Source organism: Piliocolobus tephrosceles, chromosome 5 (genome assembly GCF_002776525.5).
Source record: "Piliocolobus tephrosceles isolate RC106 chromosome 5, ASM277652v3, whole genome shotgun sequence".
NCBI classification, from domain to species: Eukaryota; Metazoa; Chordata; class Mammalia; order Primates; family Cercopithecidae; genus Piliocolobus; species Piliocolobus tephrosceles.
Genome location: NC_045438.1, coordinates 99,694,375 through 99,715,674, shown reverse-complemented (window position 1 = coordinate 99,715,674; position 21,300 = coordinate 99,694,375). Strand labels below are relative to the sequence as shown.

Here is a 21,300-nt window from a genome sequence, read left to right as displayed (position 1 = left end):
CTTTTTTTTTTTCTAACAATAAAGCAGCCTGAAAGATCAAGCTGCAAACACACATAAGGAAGCTGGAAGCTTGCACGGAGGGATGCTAGCAGCTGCACAAAAAGAAATGGGCTACCTGGGGGCCAGCCATGTCCACCATGGGGGTTCCACCTCACCTCTTTTTTAGCACATACACAGTAAGAAAGAAAAGGGCAACATGGACAAGCTCAGCAGAGAACCGACCTGCGTAATAAAAGATTGGAGTAGGGCTGTCAGAGATTCACGCCTATGCAGACAGCACACCAGGCCCTACGTTTTTCGTGCCCTATGTAAATCAGACACCGCCTCCTGACTAGTGCATGAGCTGAGATCCGGCCACTGCACTCCAGCCTGGGCGACAGAGCGAGACTCCGTCTCAAAAAAACAAACAAACAAACAAAAAAAACCACCTGCATTTCATTGCAGATCGGCAATCCATTTTTCTGGGACCCCTCTCTGTAGCAGAAAGGTATTATCTTTTTTTCACCTATTAAATTCCCACTCTTTTTTTTTTCATTTGTACTTTTGCTTTTATTCAAAAGTTCTGTTGGATTTATCTCAAGATTAAGGACCACAGTATGACAGCCAACAACTTAATTTTAGTGTACAAACTGCTTTAAACTACATATGCATTTTCAGAATTAGAGAAATGTAATATAGTGTCCTTCAGTTTAAATGTTGAGAAGAATTTTGCAAACATGCAGAAGAAAAATAATTTTTATATATGTTCCTTTGGTTCACTAAACTTTCTCCTTTTTGGTACTGACTTGACTAGAAGAATCAAAGTGATGGAGGACTATTCTCCCAGATTCATGTTGACTTCTCTTCTGACTTTCTTTAGAAGATGTTACTGGTTGATTTCCATTTGCCATTTTATTCTGACTTTTCCACTTCTTGTTTTGCTTTCAGACATATCAAGTTCAGATGGTTTATTGACTAACTGCTCAACCTGAGAGTGAGAAATGGAAAGATCTGGACTTTCTTTATACCTCATAATTTCATCTTCCTCAAAAACTAAATTTGATTCTCCTAATTCAGAAAATCCAGGGGTTTTTTTTTTTCTGCTCTTTCATTTTAGTTCCAATGTCCAAATCATCACTTGTATAATGCTCCTGTTCATCTTCTACGTCTTAGTCCCTCAGGATTTTGTGAAGTCGTGTTTTTATTTGTTTTGGTGATAGTAGAGTTGAATCAATATTTTCCATTTGTTCTCTCTCAGTGGTCACTTTTACTTTGAAGGTGTGAAAAGGTGTTGAGACTTCACACACATTTAAATACCTAGGCTTCCCTTCAAATATAACTCCTTCACAATCACCATCCTTAAAACCGGGAGGCTGGTAATCTAGGGGTGTAAATTCATCACAGTAAAAAGGTTTCATGGTCAAACAAACATCATTAGGTTAAGGCCCCAGATTTTGCATTAGGATATCAATCTTGCGAATGAGGAGAATGCTTGCTTTCTTGGTGTCAGTACATGACATGCTAGATTTGTTGCTTTGGTTTTTACTTATGAAGTAAGTCCATGAGTGGTCCATTGTTGGCATATTTGAATTTGAAATGGTAACATTCTGAAATTGTCTGAGGATCTTCTGGGTTTGTGTATATAGCTAAAACAGCCATCCTTAGGTATTTTTTCTGTAAGGCATCATAATGTCCTAGCATCTATTTCACTAACTGTGTAGATCCTGGGCAATTTTTACCTTCTTTCAGTATTTTGACCAAAAGATCATCTAGATATCTGGTTCCATAAGAACATTCTGGAAATATTCCTCTCAAATATGTGATACAGGATACTGAAACTGCTAGGAGCCTCTTCACTAACACCAAAGACTGGTGTTCAGGTGATATCTTATTGGGAAATACCAGTGCAGTCATGGAAGTCCTCTGCAACTGGCTAGTGGCCATCTTCTTCAGATAAATATTTTCTTTAATTCAAAATTATGTCTGAGGGGCAGGCCCCGGAAAATTTCCACTCTTAATCTCACTCTTTGTGTGTCCACATCTTTGATCTCCGTGGTCGTGAGACAACAAACCTCGGGTGTTACCCCAGGCAATGAAGCCGCTTCAGTGTATTTTGAGGGTACATGTAATATTTTGGTACCTGTATACAATGTGTAATGATCAAATCAGGGTAACTGGGATATCCATCACCTCAAACATTTATCTTTTCTTTGTACCACATTTTCTGTATCCCTTCATCCATTGATGGACACTTAGGTTAATTCCAATATTTCAATTATTTATTTTTAATTTTTGTGGGTACATACTAAGTGTATATATTTATTGGGTACATAAGATGTTTTGATACAGGAATGCAATGCATAATATCACATCATGGAAAATGGGATATTTGTCCTCTCAAGGATTTATCCTTTGTGTTACCAAAAAAAAAAAAAAAAAAAAAATCCAATTATACTCTTTTAGTTGTCTGAAAATGTACAATTAATTTATTATTAACTATAGTCACTCTGTTGTGCTAGCAAATAGTAGGTCTTATTCATTCTTTCCAACTATTTTTCGTATCCACTAACCATGTTCACCTCCCCAACACCCCAACTACCCTTCCCGGTCTCCAGTAAGTATTCTTTTACTGTCTATCCCCATGAGTTCAATTGTTCTGATTTGTAGATCCCACAAATAAGTGAGAATGTGTAAAGTTTGTCTCTCAATGCCTGGCTTGTTTGACTTAACATGATGACCTCCATTCCATAAAGTCCTTCCCACTTTTACCTTTCTTCTCCTCAAGCAAAAGGAAGGGGGCTCTTTTGGAGCTATGAGCTGTGCAGCCTGGGGTTAGGAGAGGAGTAATGCCAGCACTCCATTAGCCACCCCTGCTGGTAGCTCAGTAAGTTCCCCCAGTCCACTGGCTCTGGGGTCAGTTCAGCACTAGGACTGGCCTAGAAGTTGCAGTTCTTGTGGCCTAGATTGCCTTTCAAGTTTATTCAGGGCCCCAGAATACCTGCAGCCACAGTAGCGAGGTTTGTGGGAACTCAGGTTTGGACCACTGGGATTGGCAATTCCCCTCTGGCTAGGGCTGGTTTAATGCTCTCTCTGTGGGTCGGTGTCAGCTGAGTTTGGTTCAGTTTTGCTTTCTGCTGTAACAGGTAGTGCTGAGTTCAATGCCTCACAATTACCACACTCTCCCTCTTGCCAGTGCACAGAAATGCTCTCTGCACCACGCCTCTGCTGCCAGGGGATGGGGAGAGGTGGGATCCACAACTCAAGACTGTTTTTCCTACCTCTTCAGTGTCTCTTTCAGTGACATGAAGTTAAAAGCCGGTACTGTGAGTGCTCACCTGATCTTTGGTTCTTATTAAGGTGCTTTTTTCCTGTACATAGTTGTTAAAATGGTGTCCTTGCAGAAAGTACAATTGGCAGAGCTTTCCATTCTGCCATGTTGCTCTACCTCCTGATTCCATATCTTTGACTATTGTTAATTGTGTTGCAATAAACATGGGAGTGCAGATATCTCTTCTCTATACTGATTTCCTTTCTTTTGGAGGTATAACCAGCAGTGAGATTGCTGGATCATATGGTAGTTTCATTTTGAGGTTTTTGAGGAACCTCCATACTATTTTGGCATAGTGGCTGTACTAATTCACATTCCCACTAATAATGGGGTATGAGTGTTCTTCTTTCTCCTTATCGTTGCCAGCATTTGTTATTTTTATCTTCCTGATAAAATCAATTTTAACTGAAATGAAATATTATCTCATCATGGTTTTGATTTGCATTTCCTGATGATTAGTGATGTTGAGCATTTTTTATATATCTGTTGGCCATTTGTATGTCTTCTTTTAAGAAATGGCTATTCAGATATTTTGCCCATTATTTAATTGGGTCATTTGATTTTGCTGTTGAGTTGTGTTCCTTACATATTCTGTTTATTAATCCCTTGTCAGTTGGATAGTTGGCAAATATTTTCTCTCATTGAGTGTACTATCTCTTCACTTTGTTGATTGTTTCCTTTGCTGTGCAGAGGATGTGATGCCATTTCTGCTTTTGTTGTCTGTGCTTTTCAAATCTTACCAATAAAATCTTTGCTCAAACCAATATCCTGAAGCATTCCTTAATGTTTTTTTCTAGTATTTTCATAGTTTTGAGTCTTAGATTTAAATCTTTAATCTATTTTGATTGATGTAGTTGTTAAAGATTTTTCAGCTAATCTATCGCATTCTGTAGTTTAAATTACATAAGTGAGATGTTCATTTATTTTTATTTACTCTGTTTTAGGTTCACAACTTTATAGATTGATGTTTTTCATCACATCATCAAATTTCTCAATTTTTTTTTCGAATATTGCCTCTACCTCATTCATATTCCTCTATTTCTGGAACTCCAACTTTTAAAATTAGATTAGATTTTTTACTCTGTTCTACCTCTTTTCTGTAATATTTCCTCTTTTTTTTCTCATTGTGTTACTTTCTGAATAAATTCTTCAGATTCATCATCTAGTTCACTAATCTTCTCATGACATATTTAATCATCCATCATACCTAACCATTATTTGTATTTCAATAGTTTTTCCTTTCCAAAATGTTTATTTTATTCTTTTTTAAGTCTGCTTGTTGCTTGTTAATTTTATAGCACCTTGGTGTATTTTAATCCTCTCTTTTGAAGCATATATTATTTTAAAATACTAAGTGTTGCCATTTTATAGTGGGACTGATAAATCTAATATCTAAATGTTTTGCTAGTTTGATTTATTTATTTGTTTACTCTGCTGCTGCTCATTCATATTGCTGTGTTTGCTTGGGTGCTTGTGATTTTGGCAATTAACTTCCATTTACTAAAACTTTCTCTACAAGTATTCCTTGAGGCCTGGCTTGCTATTGGGTAGCTTGTTTTCATTTCCTTCTTATAAGTTCCTGAGGATGCTACCAACCTGGTACACTTCTAAACTAAAATAGTATTAATAGCTTCTTTGAACTACCCAGATGATATGAATTCAATCTGCAATGCTTGTGTACTGACCTATTAAATTATTAAGAAAACCTTCCCTCCCATAAATCTAATGCTAAGTTTTAATACAACTAGTTATTTTTGTAATCTGTTTTTTATTGGCCCCCTTTATTCAGCCCCTTGGAGTTCCATGTCAGAAGAATCACCTATGAGACCCAAGAGAATCACCTATGAGACCCTACCTTGAGTAATTTTGTCTCTTGCTACTATCTGCCACTGCCCTACAAAAATTAAGGTTTAAGTTCATCTGAATGTTGGCAATTATCTTCAGGGGGATAGTTCCACTTGCCTGTCAGAATTGTCATTTTATGTTCGTTTTTGACCTCTGAGGGAGGCTGAATCAGAGCGCATTTTCTTCCACAGTCCCAGAAACAGTCCTTATTATGTCAATTAGTGTGTGTATATGCACATGCGAAAACACATATATATGCATATGTATGTATTTGGGTTGTTTCAGTTTTTGTTGCATCTGAATCCATGAGAGCCCTCAAAAAAATCATCCACATAGTCTGTGAACCCTATCACTAATACCACATAATGATTTCTGCTTGTCCTGGAAAGGAAATTAAATAAAGTTCAGATTCTTGTAACCCTTCCCCAAAGATAGAGACTACGTAATGTCATCAAATTTCCTGTTAAATCTTGTTATTTGTTTGAGGTTTGTGTGGTTGATTGCTTACTTATCTGTTGCTTGCAACAAATCATATTCTGGCATTACCCACAAATAATTGCCCCAGAAATAAAAGGTATAATTTTTAAATCTGTGTATTAATTTTTAAATAAATACTAACTTCGTGTTCACAATTCCAACAGACTGATGACATTGAATATGATTCTGTCCTTGCACCTTGGAATCACAATTTGTGGGACTTAACTCTTTCAAGGGGACAAGTATAAGGAATATTTCTTTGTGTAGTGGACATTGGCCATGCTTTCCGACTTGTCAGTCGCTTTTGAGTGTTCTTGCTTTGTTTGAGTAATTCCAGGCTCTAACAGTGCCAGAGCAGCAAGATAAAGGCAGGAAAAATAGAATGGTCCCATTTAAGACTTTGAATCAGAAATAAGTACCTTAGGAGGTAGAACAAACTCAGCTTCCACTTGGTTGGCTTTACGGAGCAGTGTTGGTTTTAAGACCAACTACTAACTAAAGGAGATATCATGCTGTTGGAAATTGTGGTACAATAAAGAAAAGTTCCAGCAAATAGGATGTTAACTGTGGCATTAATATTATCAGACCAATTTTGCATGGTTTGGTACATTGCTCCTTAATGCTTATACTTGGGCCTAGTTCTCTAATCCTTGCCTCAATAATGTGTGCAACTCAATATTGTCCAAATAAACTCCTTTTAATTTAATTAATCAGAGCCAGTTACTGTTGTTCTCATTTGAGAACCAGAACCAAAACGAAAGTCAATGCCAGGAGCACTACAAGGAACAAAGGGCCCAGCCATTTACAGCCTGGGAAGCCAGTGACTCTTGATACACACAATAGGCAGGTAGTTGCATGCTAGATCTGGGGAATAGACGATGTGCCAGCTGAGGTTGGAATGTTAAAGAAAATGCTACCAAATTTTCGGAATATTTGTGTATAGGAGACTTAACTTTCTGTTTTCGGCAAATTTCTACAAGAAAGAGATGAAAACCTTAATGATTAGCAACTGTTCTATTTCTGAGAAAGATATGCTAAATCTTCCACTATAATTGTTAATTTGTCAGATCCTTCTTGTAATTTGATGTTTGCTTTATGTATTTGGAACCCATATTATTTCATCTATAAAAATTTCGAATTGCTGTATTATCCTGGTGAGTTGAAACTTCTATCATTATGAAATGCCTCTTTAATCTCTAGTAAAGCTTTTGGCCTTAAAATCTATTTTATTGGATACTGGCATAGCCATGTATTTTTCTATCATTTAACATTCAACCTTCTGTATCTGTGAATTTAAGGTATGTCACTTGGGTAATCAAGGGGGTGGCCTATGGTAGACGTTGCTGGTTGTCTGTCTGTTCCCCATGTGTTTACATGGTTCTCAATTATTTCCAGTATGCCCAACTAAAATAATTCACTTTTCTTACCTTACTTGCAGTTGTGATTGGTCATGGGATGGTTCTGGACAATGAACTACAGGTAGAAATTCATCAGGAGGACACCCTTTCTGAATAAAAAGCAAAGTCCATTTTGAACTCGAGCCTTTCCCTTATTCTCACCTGGAATTTCAGATATAATGTCTGGAAACATAGCTGCCACTGTTGCGACCATAAGGATGAATGACACATGCTAAGCAGGTGAAAGTGGCAAATGGAAAAAGTTAGGCCTTTATGTCTTTGTGGATGCTTGCCTGCCTGCCTCTTGACTCAAGGCTTCTCTGCTTGAAACAAATAGGCCTTACTTAAACCAGTATTTTGGGGAGGGGGATTTCTATTAGCAGCTGAACACATTCTTAAGATACAATTGTAATGTTAGGATTCAGAATCTCCAGGAAAGGGATATCTGTACTTTACTGTACCTAGAAAAACCAGGTTCAGTTAGAGAAGTGACTCTGTTCTTCTCTCCTGTGTTTGAAGCCAGAATGATCAGTGTTTATGGGCCTTTGCAGATATATCTTTCTTCTTCTCTTATATGTGGCTGTTAATAAAATTTCTAAATAAACAACCCTCTATTCCTAAAAGCATTTTCTAATTTGGAGAGACATAAGGTTTTGTGGTTAAGAACACAGTTTCTGGAGTCAGTTAGCGATTGTTCATATCCTGTTCATATCCCCACTTTTTGGTTACCGCTTATGTGATACTGAGTAATCTCTTAATGTTTCTGAGCTTATTTCCACATCTCAAAAATGGGGAGAGTAGTAATGCCCATGTCATATAGTTGTGGAAGGATTAAATGAAGCTCTTCAGGAAAGCATGTAGGAGAGTATATATTGACTTTTTTTTTCCATCAAGCATTACAATTTAAAACTTGGAACTATTTTAGAATTTCTGCATGAGTTGAAATAAATGTAAACTCCATTCCAACTCTAAAATTCAATAGCTCTGTTAAATATATGAGAGTTGTGTGATGGAGAAAATCAGAACAAAAAGTTTAAGAAAAAATAGAATGGGAGAAGGAGGCTGAGTTTATTTAGATTCATGTACATGAATATTTCCGTATATTTACTTTAGTATTACTTAGCTTTGGAACTACTAAAAACATGATAACTCATAGTCTGAGTGATGTTGGATTTGCCAGTTAGTTATGTTCATTTACAAGAAGATATCTTAAAATAAGTAAACATTCCAACATGTGATTCTTAATTTTTTCTCCTAATACTTTTCTTGTTTTCCCCGTAACAAAACTGGAAGCCATCCATAAGTGTTATTTAACATTTACAGAGCACCTAATAAGTGCAAGGCACTGGCATCTATTATACCATAACACGTTATTTTCTCTCATTTTGAAAATGAGAAAACTGGGGAACCAAGAGACCAAATGCTGCATCCAGATTTACTTGTATGTTAAATAGGGTTATTAGGATTTAGGTTAATCCACGTAAAATCTCTGATTTTGTCAGTATAATTCAAAACAGAAAACAATTTTGCACAAGTTTAATCATTTTTTAAGACAAAAAATTAGAACATACTTCCAGGAGTATTAAGGAAATAGGAGTACTTTCATATTTTTCTTGAAGAAATGACTTTCTTTTCCAGAACAAAGAAACTTAAGGGCTCCAGTAGATCAGTGAAGATGGAAATAAATGCAATATTTGGAGGATTTATGTACCTTTGAGCTTACAACCAAATTGAATATGAATACATATATACATAAAAAATAAATACTACCTTTGGAAAACATATGTTTGATTTAGCAGATTAAAAACAAGCTTTTCCAAAAGAGAGGTAAATTTATTCAATAAGAAAATACATTAAGCCACTTCTGTCCTTTTAATATCTTCAAATTCTAGCAGATTTCCTTCTAACCAGAGACCATTGTTATACAAGAAAATTGTTAGCTGCTATAGTACATTCATATACTACTAACTAAAGTTAAAAAATGTCAATTTGATACAGCTCTTTTAAGGTTATGAATGTGTGTTTTTATTACATTTCTCAAATATGATGCAGCAACCCACAGTGGAAACACTTGCATTAAAATGACACTCGGACCAAATGTTCATGCTTGAATCTCTCATAAAATGCCTCTAGTGAAGTGGTGAATAGGCATCTATGAACTCTAGGTATTTTAATTTGCTAATTGATATTTTATTACCACCTTAAAGAGCCCTTGTATAAATTTATATGGAATTAGATAAAATTATAATAAACCTATAGTGTCATTTGAAGCATCTATATTCCAATGCAATCAAGAAAAACAGTCTCAAAAGAGCCCTCAAAACCTTGAACCAGTTAGTCATTTATTTGTTCTCTGGAGTTTTTGCTGCCTCTTTCATTTCTATCCTATAGTAGAAGCAGGAAGATATGTTCATTTTTAGGTAGACAAAAATACTGTTGTTATTTTAACCTTCTAGAATATTACAAAGTCTGACATGCTTACTTACCTGTTGACTTTCCCTGGTGTTGTATACATTGAAAAATTTTACTTTAAGTGGAAAAATGGTTTTCATAAATGTCTAACATCATTTCCCCAGGTGCATTACAAAAACTGAAATTCTAAATATGGAAATAGATGGTACGTAGACCAACAAATATCACCAAATGGCAGCAAGGAAAACTTTCCACCTCAATACCTTCAAAGGCTGACCTAAAAAGTTTGTTTAAAACAGGGTTTCTCAACTTCGGCACTATTGACATTTTGGGCAGGATAATTCCTTTTTTTGTGGGGAACTATCCTGTAAATTGTAGAATGTTTAGCAGCATCCCTGGCCTCTACAACCTGGATGCCAGTAGCAATAATTTCCCACACCCTCCCCCATACTATGTACCATGCCAACCAAAAACATCACCAGACATTGCAAATTACTCTGCGGGGCAAAATTACCACTGGTGTAAAGAATTAGCTCTAGATGAATAAATGTTTATAAAACATTTTAGTTCATTTGGGGTTATCAAGTTTTGGATAATATTTCTATCATACCCTGTTATGTATTTAAGTTTGCTCTAAAAGTATTTTAAAGCTTTTAAAAAAATACAGTAAACTGTGGCATGAATTAGGTAGGGATAATGTTTGTTCTACAGTTTTAACATATGGTAGGAACTCAACAATTGTAGAGTGGATTGAGGAATGGATAAATTTTTTAAATTCTCATTAAAGGAATATAGGGGCTTGGTCTAAACTCAAGCATGATTAGTCATGACCCAGGTAGCCACTGTAGAATTGAACACTGACAGCCCAGGCGAGGGGCCCAGGCAAGGGCTGAGGAGAATGGTCTCAACATCAGGTGTGGGCAGGAAATAGTCTGCTAAGCAGAAGAGTGTATTCTTTTTTGAAGAATTATGCACTAGCAGGTTATTCAATGTGTATAACACAAAAAGGCTGGAGCCAAGATGACATCCAGAGGGTCCGTAGGTGGGCAGGCAGGCAGTTAACATTGTGGAAGTAGGTAAACCCGTAACAGGACTCCAGTCACCATTTTAAGATATGGGTCAAGACTTCAATTCCTGAGAGATGACTGAAACAAAAATGAGTATGTCCCATGATAGTGTACTGGTTAGGCAGCAGAGATAAAGACTTCAGCAGAGAAATGACTTTGATATATTTACCAGAATTGAGGTTCTGGCTGTACTCATAGGTTTCCCTTGTACTGCATGAGTAGATTCATGGTAGTTTGTATGCTTTGGTGGGCAATATTTTAAAGCTTAGGTTGCAATTATGTTAATACTTATATATGTGTTTGTATATGCACTCACTGAACTACACATACATACATGCTCTTGGCTTTAAAATATTCAAACTCTGCCAGGTGCCATGGCTCACACCTGTAATCCCAGAACTTTGGGAGGCCAAGGGAGGAGGATTGCTTGAGTCTAGGAGTTCAAGACAAGCCTGGGCAACATAGTGAGACCCTGATTCTACAAGAAATGACAGAAGAAAAAAAAAAAAGCTAGGTGTGGTGGCATGAAACTGTAGTCCCAGCTACTCAGGAGGCTGAGGTAGGAAGATTGCTTGAGATCAGGAATTCAAGGCTGCAGTGAGCTACGATCACAGCGTGGCACTCCAAACTATTCAACAGAGTGAGACCCTGTCTCTAAAATAAAAATAAAAAATAAAAAGTATCCAAACTCTGGAAGATTAATTTGGAATAGAAACACCATTATTCTGAGTAAATGTGATCCTGTAGTATAACCATATGATAAACGTAATGAGAATTCACTGCTGTTTTAGCTCTAACAGAAAGAGCTATAACAAAGATCCAAAATCTTAGTTCAAAGACTTTATAGTGACCGCAAACCTTGCTGTCCTAGACCCTCCCTGATAGAAGTGTCACCAAGGTACTCCCAACCAAATCATGAGAAATAGTGTAGATTACCAGGGATGTCAAGAAAGTTCTAGCTATTCCAAATTTTCCCATATATCCCATATAAGTCATCCTGAAGATATCCTCAAGAGAATCTTTGTAAAATTCATTCCTTTTTCTGGACATGGTGGGTCACACCTATAATCCCAGCACTTTGGGAGGCTCAGGTGGGCAGATCACGAGGCCAGGAGTTCAAGACCAGCCCAGCCAATACAGTGAAACCCTGTCTCTACTAAAAATACAATAATTAGCCGGGTGTGGTGGTACGTGCCTGTAGTCCCAGCTATTCAGGAGGCTGAGGCAGGAGAATCGCTTGAACCTGGGAGGCGGAGGTTGCAGTGGGCCAACATTGCACCACTGCACTCCGGCCTGGGCAAAAGAGTGAGACTCCATCTCAAAAAATTTTTTAAAAAACCTAATTAATCTAAGAATTACAGCCCAAGGGCCCATAATCTGGGATTGATTAAGCTAGGTTTTTGCAAATTATTTCCAAGAGTCTGTGAGCCTCAAAAGTTGTAACTGTATGCAAAATTATAAGTTTTTAAAAAACTTTTTTGAAGGCTTTCATCAAATTCTCAGACCTCTGCTATCCAGAAAAACTTTAGAATCATAAATTCACAGATATTCTAGAATAATGAATTCAACAGCTCTCATCAGACATCTGAAATATCACAGATATTTTAGAATGAAAGGATAAATATCTATTACTATTTGAATATTGCTGTTAAAAGTAGAAAGATATGCAAAACTCTATACATTAAGGTTTACTTTGTTTAGTTGTATCTAGTAACCCTTAATAAAATATACATCAATGACTGCATAGCCTCGTACACTATCAGACATAGTTGCTTTCATCTGCTTTTAAACTTCACAAATGGTCACCTGAATGAGATCATCTGCAAAACTTAAAGTTTCTCTTCTGGGTTATCTCAAGGTTTACTCATATAATCTGTTTTTTTTTACATGATTATAGTTCTATTTTTTTTTTTTTGTATCTGCTAAATTTCAGCTAAATGTTAACAATTACAGAAGCTAATGTTTCAGAGAATTAATCAGCTATTATTTCAAATTGCAGGCTAAATCACAAATGGAATCCAAGCTAAATCTTATTATACATAAATATTAGTAGTAGTTAACATTTACTGAGTACTTATTATGTGTCAGCACTAAGATAACACCTTTACATAAATTATTTTGTTTAACCATCCCAAAAGTCCTGTGATAAGGATATTACTATCCTCATTTTAAACATGAAAGAAACAAAGACTTAGCAAGATTCAGTAATCAGTCAGGAATCAGGATCCCACAATTTATAAGTTTCTTTCTGATCCCAAATCCTTAGCATATTTAAAAATATATTTAAATACGTATTAGTATTTATTGCTCCACTTCTGATTTTTGTCATCAAAACTAATATTGGGTCTGTGGACTCCTGCTTCTTTCTCATTTTTAATCTTCCTATTCACAACAGAATATATCTTCTTCCTTAAAATAATTTTCAACTTTGTGTCTCTCTCTTTAAAAAAAAAAAAAAAAATCTTCAGTCTTAGATACAAAATAACATGCAAAAAGGAAACCAGAAACTTGAAAACATGCCAAGTAATACTCCCTTTATGTCACAGTCCCTGTATTGTATATCAACAAAATTTTACACCAGAGTGGTAAAACTCAAGTTGATTGCAATCTCACATTCCCTTTCTTTTTCAGGACATTTGCCTCTTGCTCCAATTAACTGTTTTTACTTTCATGATTCCTATACAAGGCCCACACGTTGTAGTGTTTAAATCCTAATGCTTTTTTATAATCCGGAGAATCCAGTCACTGCTGCAGACCCAGGATAGCCAAAAACTCAGGCCCACCACCTCTGGCTATCACTGGCCTCCTCCTTTTGTCTTAGTGGGCCATGAGCCTTGTCATTTTGTAGCTGAGCCATGACTCAAAAAAAGGTGGGAAGTATTCTAAATACTCCAACAAACAGGACCATTCTGTAGCTTGGTGATTTTGCAAAAACAACTTTAATAGCATTTCTGTTAATATAATTTTATGCTAATATGTATATATAAGAAAAGCTAATATGTATATATAAGAAAAAAGCAAATATCTTATTGAAACTCCAGAAACTCGATGACCCCACTCTTGCCAATCCCTGACTTGTCTGAGGGACTCACAGTATCTCCTGTAGCTTTCAGTAGCACTGTTGAAAACTGTTGAATACTTAGCAGGTATTGACTTCCTTTTTCTGATCTGGTCAGCTCCTCATCCTTGATTATAAATAAAATCAAACAAAAATGTGTTTATCTAGCCTGCATTTTCCTTCTTGGTAAAACTAAACATGAAAAATGCATACTTATTAAATAGAATTTTTTGAAATGTTAGAAATAAAATATAATGGCTTTTATTAAAATGTTATTACTCAATAAAATCAGTAAAAGATGTCCAAGTTGTTGCAGGCCTCACAATTGACAGTGAAATAGTGTCTGTCAAAATTGCAGCTTAGTTGTCCAAACACCAGTGCAGGCTCAGCCTTAGGACCTGTGACAGTGGCTGCAACAGCCACTCAAGTCTCAAGTGAATCAACATGATTTTGTCTAGTGCCTTCTTCAAACCTAAATCTTCTGTTTGCTTCTCCCACTCTAAAATAATTATCTCCATTCCCTTATCTTCAAATTATTTCTCTGCTCACTTTGATCTGATTTCTATTTCTACAATTCTGCAAGGAAATAAAAATAAAAACAAAAACAACTTCAAATGACCTCTTTGTTGATAAATCAAAAATCCTTACCTTATTTGATTTCTTTCAGGCATCTCCCTATTGAAGCTCCTTTTTTCTCTATTGTAGCAGTGGTCCTCAGTGGTTACTCAGCTTTCTTTATTTCAGTCTCTTTCCCTACTTGCTCCTTCTCTCTTATCCCAAATGGTCACACTTACTAGGGCTGGGTTCTCAGGCCTCTTCCTTTTTAAACAAATCTACATGCTTCCCCAGGTAATTTGATTCTGACTTATTGATTTCATCCATTATAAATATAGGTTGATGATTCTCGAATTTCAATTTCTAGCTCCCCCTGAGCTGTAGATCCATATATCCAAGCATCAACTAGACATCTCCACTGAGCTGTCTCAACAGGTATGTCAAACTCAATAGAAAATTGAACATATTTCCCTTCTTCAGACTGCCTTCTCCTTAATCTTTACTGATTGAGTAAATGATACCATCATTCACTCAGATATTTGTGCCTGAAATTGGAAGTTAGGCTTAACATCTGCCATGGATTGGTAGCTTCACTAACCTATAGCATAGACACCGTATCGTTTTCATCTTTGAGTCTCCACTTGGAACAGTGTGTGCCACTTGTAGGTGTACAATCTATATCAAGCCTTTTCTGAAAGTAGAAGTAGTGACATGTAGTATTTCTGGCTTAACATTCTTCAGTGGATCTCCCCACTCATGTCAGGATAAAATCCAAAGTTCTTGCCAAGACTTTGTCATACAACCCTTGTCTTACTTCTATTGCCTCCTGCTTATAGCTACACCTCCAAAAGCAACTAAGCTTCAGTAGAGTCCAACTATTTATTAGTCTCAAAGTATGATCAGCTCTCAAAATTTCACATCTTCTCTGGCTGGGCGTGGTAGCTCACACCAGTAATTCCAACACTTTGGGAGGCCAAGGTGGGTGGATTATTTGAGGTGAGGAGTTTAATACCAGCCTGGTCAACATAGTGAAACCCTGTTTCCAATAAAAATACAAAAATGAGCTGGGCATGGTGGCATGTGCCTGTAGTCCCAGCTACTCGGGGGGGGGGTGCTGAGGCAGGAGAATCACTTGAACCTGGGAGGTAGAGGTTGCAGTGAGCTGAGAGTATGCCTGCACTCCAGCTGGCGTGACAGAGCAAGACTCCATCACATCTTCTCAAATGTTTTCTCTTTGAGTTATCCCTCATGTCTTCACCAAAGTCTAGTTATTCCTCAAGATTTAGCTCAGCTATTACATTCTTTAGGAACCTCTGTAGTTTCTGTAACATTCTGTGCAAACCTCTGTGAACTCATCACCATGTTACAATTACTTGCTCATTTATCCACCTCCCCCACTAGTTTATGAACATAACAAGAATCAGGACTGTCTTTCATCTTTGCACCACTCCAGGTAGCTGGCACCTAATAGTTGAAGATTACTTGTTGAAGAGATTAATAAGTTTTGAGAACTTCATAAAAGAAGCTTTCTTAATTTCCTTTTTAAAAACAATGGTAAAATGTCAGTACCACTAGGGGGCACAGACTAGTAACAGAATTTTCAGGTACACTACCTTAAAAGAGATGTTTGCTTTCTGTGGCAACCTCTTCACATAGTTTCTAAATATATGGATCTCAAAAGGTTCAAATGACTCTATTCAGATTATTCCAAGAAAGACATGTTTATATAGTTGGCTAAAAGATAGAGAGTAGTGCTGACATATTAACATGTTGGGAAAAAATGAAATCAGGTATGGCCAAATAGAATTAACAGGGTTTTATAAATAAAAATGAGAATAGCATTAAGAAAAAGATCAAAATGTAAATACAGTTTCAAGAAATTGATACTACGAGACTTGGGACTATTTTTTAAATTTCAACACAGAAAAGTACCTATGCAGGGGAACTCCTACTTCCACAGGAAAAGTGAACAGAAATATTGAAGCTATTTTTGTGGTTGGAATAAAATCTCAAATCCTCCTCCAAGATAACCAATAGAAACTTTCCAGTGCTTTTCATTTGTAACAAAAAAAATTAAGATTATTAATACACAATAATAGGCTAAGTATTTTTTATTCAAAAGCTGATATAGATTAGTAGTTAAAAATCTAGTTTTGGTTATGTTTTTGCCCTGCCTCAGCTACTTTTTAGTTTTTAAAAAATTAACTTGTCTACACCTCAGTTTCTCTGCCTATAAATTGGATATGATTGTAGTGCTTACTTATAAAACTACTGTCACAATTAAGTGAATTTTTTTTTTTTTTTTTTTTTTTTTTGGGAGACAGAGTCTCATACTCTGTTACCCAGGCTAGAGTACAGTGGCATCATCTTGGCTCACTACAACTTCTACCTCCCAGGTTCAAGTGATTCTCATGCCTCAGCCTCCTGAGTAGCTGAGATTACAGGCACCTGCCACCACGCCCAGCTAATTTTTGTATTTTTTAGTAGAGATGGGGTTTCACTGTGTTGGCCAGGCTGGTCTTGAACTTCTGATCTCAAGTGATCCTCCCACTTCGGCCTCCCAAAGTGCTGGGATTACAGGCATGAGCTACCACACCTGGCCTGAAATAATTACTGTAAACCACAGTGCCTAACACATACAAAACACATGATAAGTATTTGCTATTATTTTGCTTCAACAATTGTGGTCAGCACAATATTTCAGTAATTCCTAGAAACGTTAATTTTGTTAGCTGCTGGCATAAAAATGGTGAGAACTTGTTGAGCCCTTTCTGCACTATTTCTCTACCAGCCTTTCCTTACAGCCACACTCACTCACACCTGCCTCCTTTCTGCATCCCTGAGGCAAAGGCTGTTCTGAGGAACAATGTCCCATTTGCTGTGTGAGGTAGGCCTGGGACTCTTACTGTGTTATTACTCTCATGCAGTCTGGTGAGGCGCATAGGATCTCTGATGTTGTCCTGGATTCTCTGATTAATGTCTGCTTGTTGAAGAAACAGCGTGAAAAACTTGTATCATATCTCTTAGAGATAAGAATTGTTGATGACTGATCAAAACAAATGGTATATTATGCTGATACATTTAAAATAATAGTAGGAGATAAATATGTTTACTGAACCAATGGTTATGATATCTATGAAATGCAATATAGTTGCTATGCTTATTGGTTTGGTTATAGCCTGATTGGAAGGAAATAAAAGCTAAGGAGAAAGGCGGTGTATCTTAAAGGGACTTATATTCAGGAGTCTGGAGCCTTCAGTTCTACCTCTACGCTTATAAGGCAAATTGCTGAGCCCTGTGCACATCATTAAACAGCAGCCAATCATGAATTTCCATTTCTCCATTAGTGCATGTTCTTTTTGTTTGTTATTTTCTACTTTTCTAGTTTTATATTTGCCGCTTCATTATTTTCCCAAGCAGACTCATGTCACATGCATTTCCTTTTTATTATAGGGTTTAAGAATTCTATTTATCATTCCCTCTCTGATTAGCCCAGGAATTTTGCACTGGATCAAAATGCATCCATATCACTAAAAAGTGGCACTTGTATCACTCACTAGTTGATCAGAATCATGAACATGACCTGGTAGGAGCATATCTTGTAGTAGGAGATTGGGGCAAATGAGAAAATGGGTAAGCATGAAGAAGGAAAGTGGGAGAGTAATGGGTCATTGACGCTTTGTGAAACTGGTCCAGATCCAGTTATTGTGGGCCTCTTATGGGCATTGAAAGCCTTTTTTTGTGCATCTCTAGCTCACATATAGAATTTTAAATATTATTTCAGAGTACCTTTCAGAAGGATAATACAATGGAATAGAAAATACACTGAGGCCAGGAGCTCACGCCTGTAATCCCAGCACTTTGAGAGGCTGAGGTGGAAGAATTGCTTGAGTTCAGGAGTTTGAGACCAGCCTGGGCAACACAGCAAGACCCCATCTCCAAAAAAGAAAAAGAAACACATTGAAATAAAATATCTCTAGAAACTATGTTCACTTGAAACCATATCCATGTAGACTTCAGAAAATGTTTCCAAGGTCATAAATTTCAGGCAAGCATCTTAAGAGAATGAATGAGTAAAAGCAAACACATCTCAAAAGATGGGGAGGGCCAATCAACTCACATACTTTACACTAGCAGTTAACATTTGCCTTTACCTCTACCTCTTCATAATGCTCTAATGTAATTATAATGCATAGAATATACACTGTTGTTTTACTCACTGCTCAGTATACCTATCTTCTTTTCTTATATTTGAATTTTAATATTTCAGCAAAATGAACTAATAAAAAGCAGTTTCCTAGCAACATGTGTATTCAAAGGAACAACAACAAAGCTTAATCACAAACACTTTATTTTCTCCAAAGTTAATTCCCGTCTTTTGAGGGAAGTTAGCAGGTAGCAAATAAAGCAAGGTGCAAACAGAGACTCTTGTAGGAGAGGCTGGCACAGCCTCACTTGGCTTTTTCTTCCTAGGCATTCAAGGGTAGGATGGTTAGAGCTAAGCCAGTCTTTTTCAGTGGTTGCAGTCAGAGAGATTGATACAAAACCCTGGAACCGTGTGCTCTTTTATCCATCCTTTGCTGGAGATGCAGATTGATGGGTGGAAGGAACAGTGAACTAGGAAGCCAGGTTGTTGGATTCCTAGTAACTCTCACATACTACCCGCGAAAACTTGAGCAGGTCCTCTTTTCCTGGGCTGTGTATCCAAATGGCGGTTACTCTAGAAGACATAAGTGAAAGGTCCTTCCCAGCAGCTCAAAACCACTACCAGAAACCAGTTCTTTCTTTCTTCTCTTCCCTTCTTCCTCTTCTTCTTCTTCTTCTTCTTCTTCTTCTTCTTCTTCTTCTTCTTCAAGCTTAAATGGCATTTGCTTAATCAATAACACAGTTTCACTAGAATTATTGCTGCACCCGCAGAAAAGCATCACTCAGAAATTAAGCAGCTGGCTGTCTTCCAGGGAAACGTGTCCCTGTGTCCTGCCTTCCTGAGACTTCTTGCCTGTACGCGGGGCCCAGCGGCGCCAGAGAAATGGAAGTGACTTTACCTACCCAGAGAAAGTAGAAGTCTGCAACAAGGAAAACAGCTAAGTTAAGAGGAAGTGGTTTTCATTTTACTGCTTTCAGAAAGGCCAAGATTTTGACGTTTAAAGCGGGCACACGAGTCATTTTAAGTCTCTAGATCTTTCACCCTGAAAGTCCCTGCACAGAAACTCCATAGGGAGTCTAAATATAGCAATAGCACCCCCCCTCCCGCCCCCTCCGCCTTCAGTCAGGGTCCCGCGCAGCTCTAGGATTGGAGAGCTTACTCCAGGGCGCTCTCTGCATCTGCCTCGAATAGCACCGCACGGAGCAACCTCTCTCGCACCTCCACAGTGCGTGGGTGTGAAGTGTATTAGGGGAAAGCTAGAGTGACTCTGGGTGCTGGTGATCGGCTCACAGTCACGTGGCGTCGCCGCCAGCTGCAGAGAGCTCCCAGCTAGCTTCTGCTGCCCAGAGGCTTGGGGGAAAGGAGGGAGGGCTTGCTCCTGCTGGTGACCAGGAGCAGGCAAGAGGGCTTCACACAAATAATAGTGATAATAAAGAGTAAAAGCAAAGCATTTAAATCGAGTAATTGCAGGAGACAAGAATCAGCTGCTGCGGGCGTGGGTGTGTGTACAGAGTGGAGGGGAATTGGGAAAGTATTTATCTCGGAGGGGCGGAGACGGCTGCAAGAAGACTTTTGCCTTAGCATTGTTTTAGCCTTAGGAAAGGAAGAGGCCCGAAGGAATCCACCTTGCAACTATCTGCTGTGTCTTTGTGGTGGAAGCTTAGTTTTCCCTTCAGTTTAATTTGATGATTGTTTTCGTTCATATTCGGGGAAGAGCCACTCTGTTGGAAGAAGTCCCCGAGCCTGGCATCCTTCAGTTTTCCCCATGCTGAATGTGAGGTTTAAACTGCTTTTTCTTTGTAATATACTGTTTCTGAAGGCCAGAGGCCGCGGCCAGTGGCACCGTGGCCTCTCTCTCCGCCAAGGGTGCCTGGGCTTTGGACCACCCGGGTGCCAGAGGTGGTGGAAGACCCAGTCAGTTGTTCCTTGCAACAGGTCTCTAAGCTTGTAAGTTACAACATAAGGTGGGTGGGGTCGGAACCCCAAAAAGCCGGCGTCCGGGACACCCCACCCTCAGGTTTTCTTTACCAGACACTGGGGTCCTCGCTGCCGCTGCCGAACTTCTCAATCATATGACTTTCTTGGACTTAAATGGAAATTTCTTGACGGAGGGAACCGGGTTTGTTCTCCCAGGCTTCGCGCCGCAGTCAGGCAGAGCCCCGGGGCAGCTCGCTCACAGCGGAGGAGCCACTTTGGAGTTTTACGCCCTTTACACACCCCACCCATGGACTGGAAAGGAGGTTCAGTTACTCGCGGGCTTGTTGTCTGATACTGGGATGGAAAGTCACAGTCCGCAGGCTGGAGTGAGACGCGGGAAGATGCCTGGTCCTTGCCTCGCGGACTCGGCAGCCGCGTCCTTCGAGTCTGTCCACTGAACTGCGGAGGACTCGCCCGTGTGCGGGGACCCGAGTGCCACTGCCCGGAGCGTTACCTTGCGCTCCAGCCTCCAGGCTAGCTAATACCTGGAGGGCAGGGCAGGGCTGTTCCCGCTCTCACCCCTTGCGGAAGGATGGCAGGATCCGGCGCAGCGACGTAGCAGCGGGGGAGCACAGCGACCTGCGTCTCCAGTTTCTCCTCAGGACACAAGGCTGACTTAACCTTCCGGACAGCCACAAAGCCCCTGCCACAACCAAACCAAACTCGTGCCTCGGAGAGGGGCTTCTGGAGTCGGTTCACCGCAAGGCGTGGGGAGTGGAGAGAGGGAAGAAAGGGGAAGCCTGGGGCTGGGTGTGCGCGCGTGGGAGCGCGCCTCGGAGCGCCCCGCACTCCCCCACTCCGTCCCCGGGGGCACTTTGGGAAGGAGGGAGTGGTAGTCGCGGGAATGAGGGAGAAAGAGAAACCCTCTCAAAGTGACGCCCCAAACAGGTCCGGATTTAGAATTCTAAGCTAAAGGCTGTTAGAAATCGGGACTCCTCGGCCTCCTCTGCAGCCCCTCCTTTCCCGCCCCGAAGCCCGGGCGGTTTGCTGGCTGCCTGCTTCCCCGCCCCCGGCTCAGAGGTCTCTGGCTGGCGGGCGCCCCGTCGGCCGCCGGCTTC

General features: G+C 38.9%; 1 pseudogene; it reads right to left on the bottom strand.

Annotated features, from left to right (window-relative positions):
- Positions 1 to 736: 736 nt before the first annotated feature.
- Positions 737 to 1,923, bottom strand: LOC111547433 (annotated as a pseudogene).
- Between the last annotated feature and the right edge of the window lie 19,377 nt (positions 1,924 to 21,300).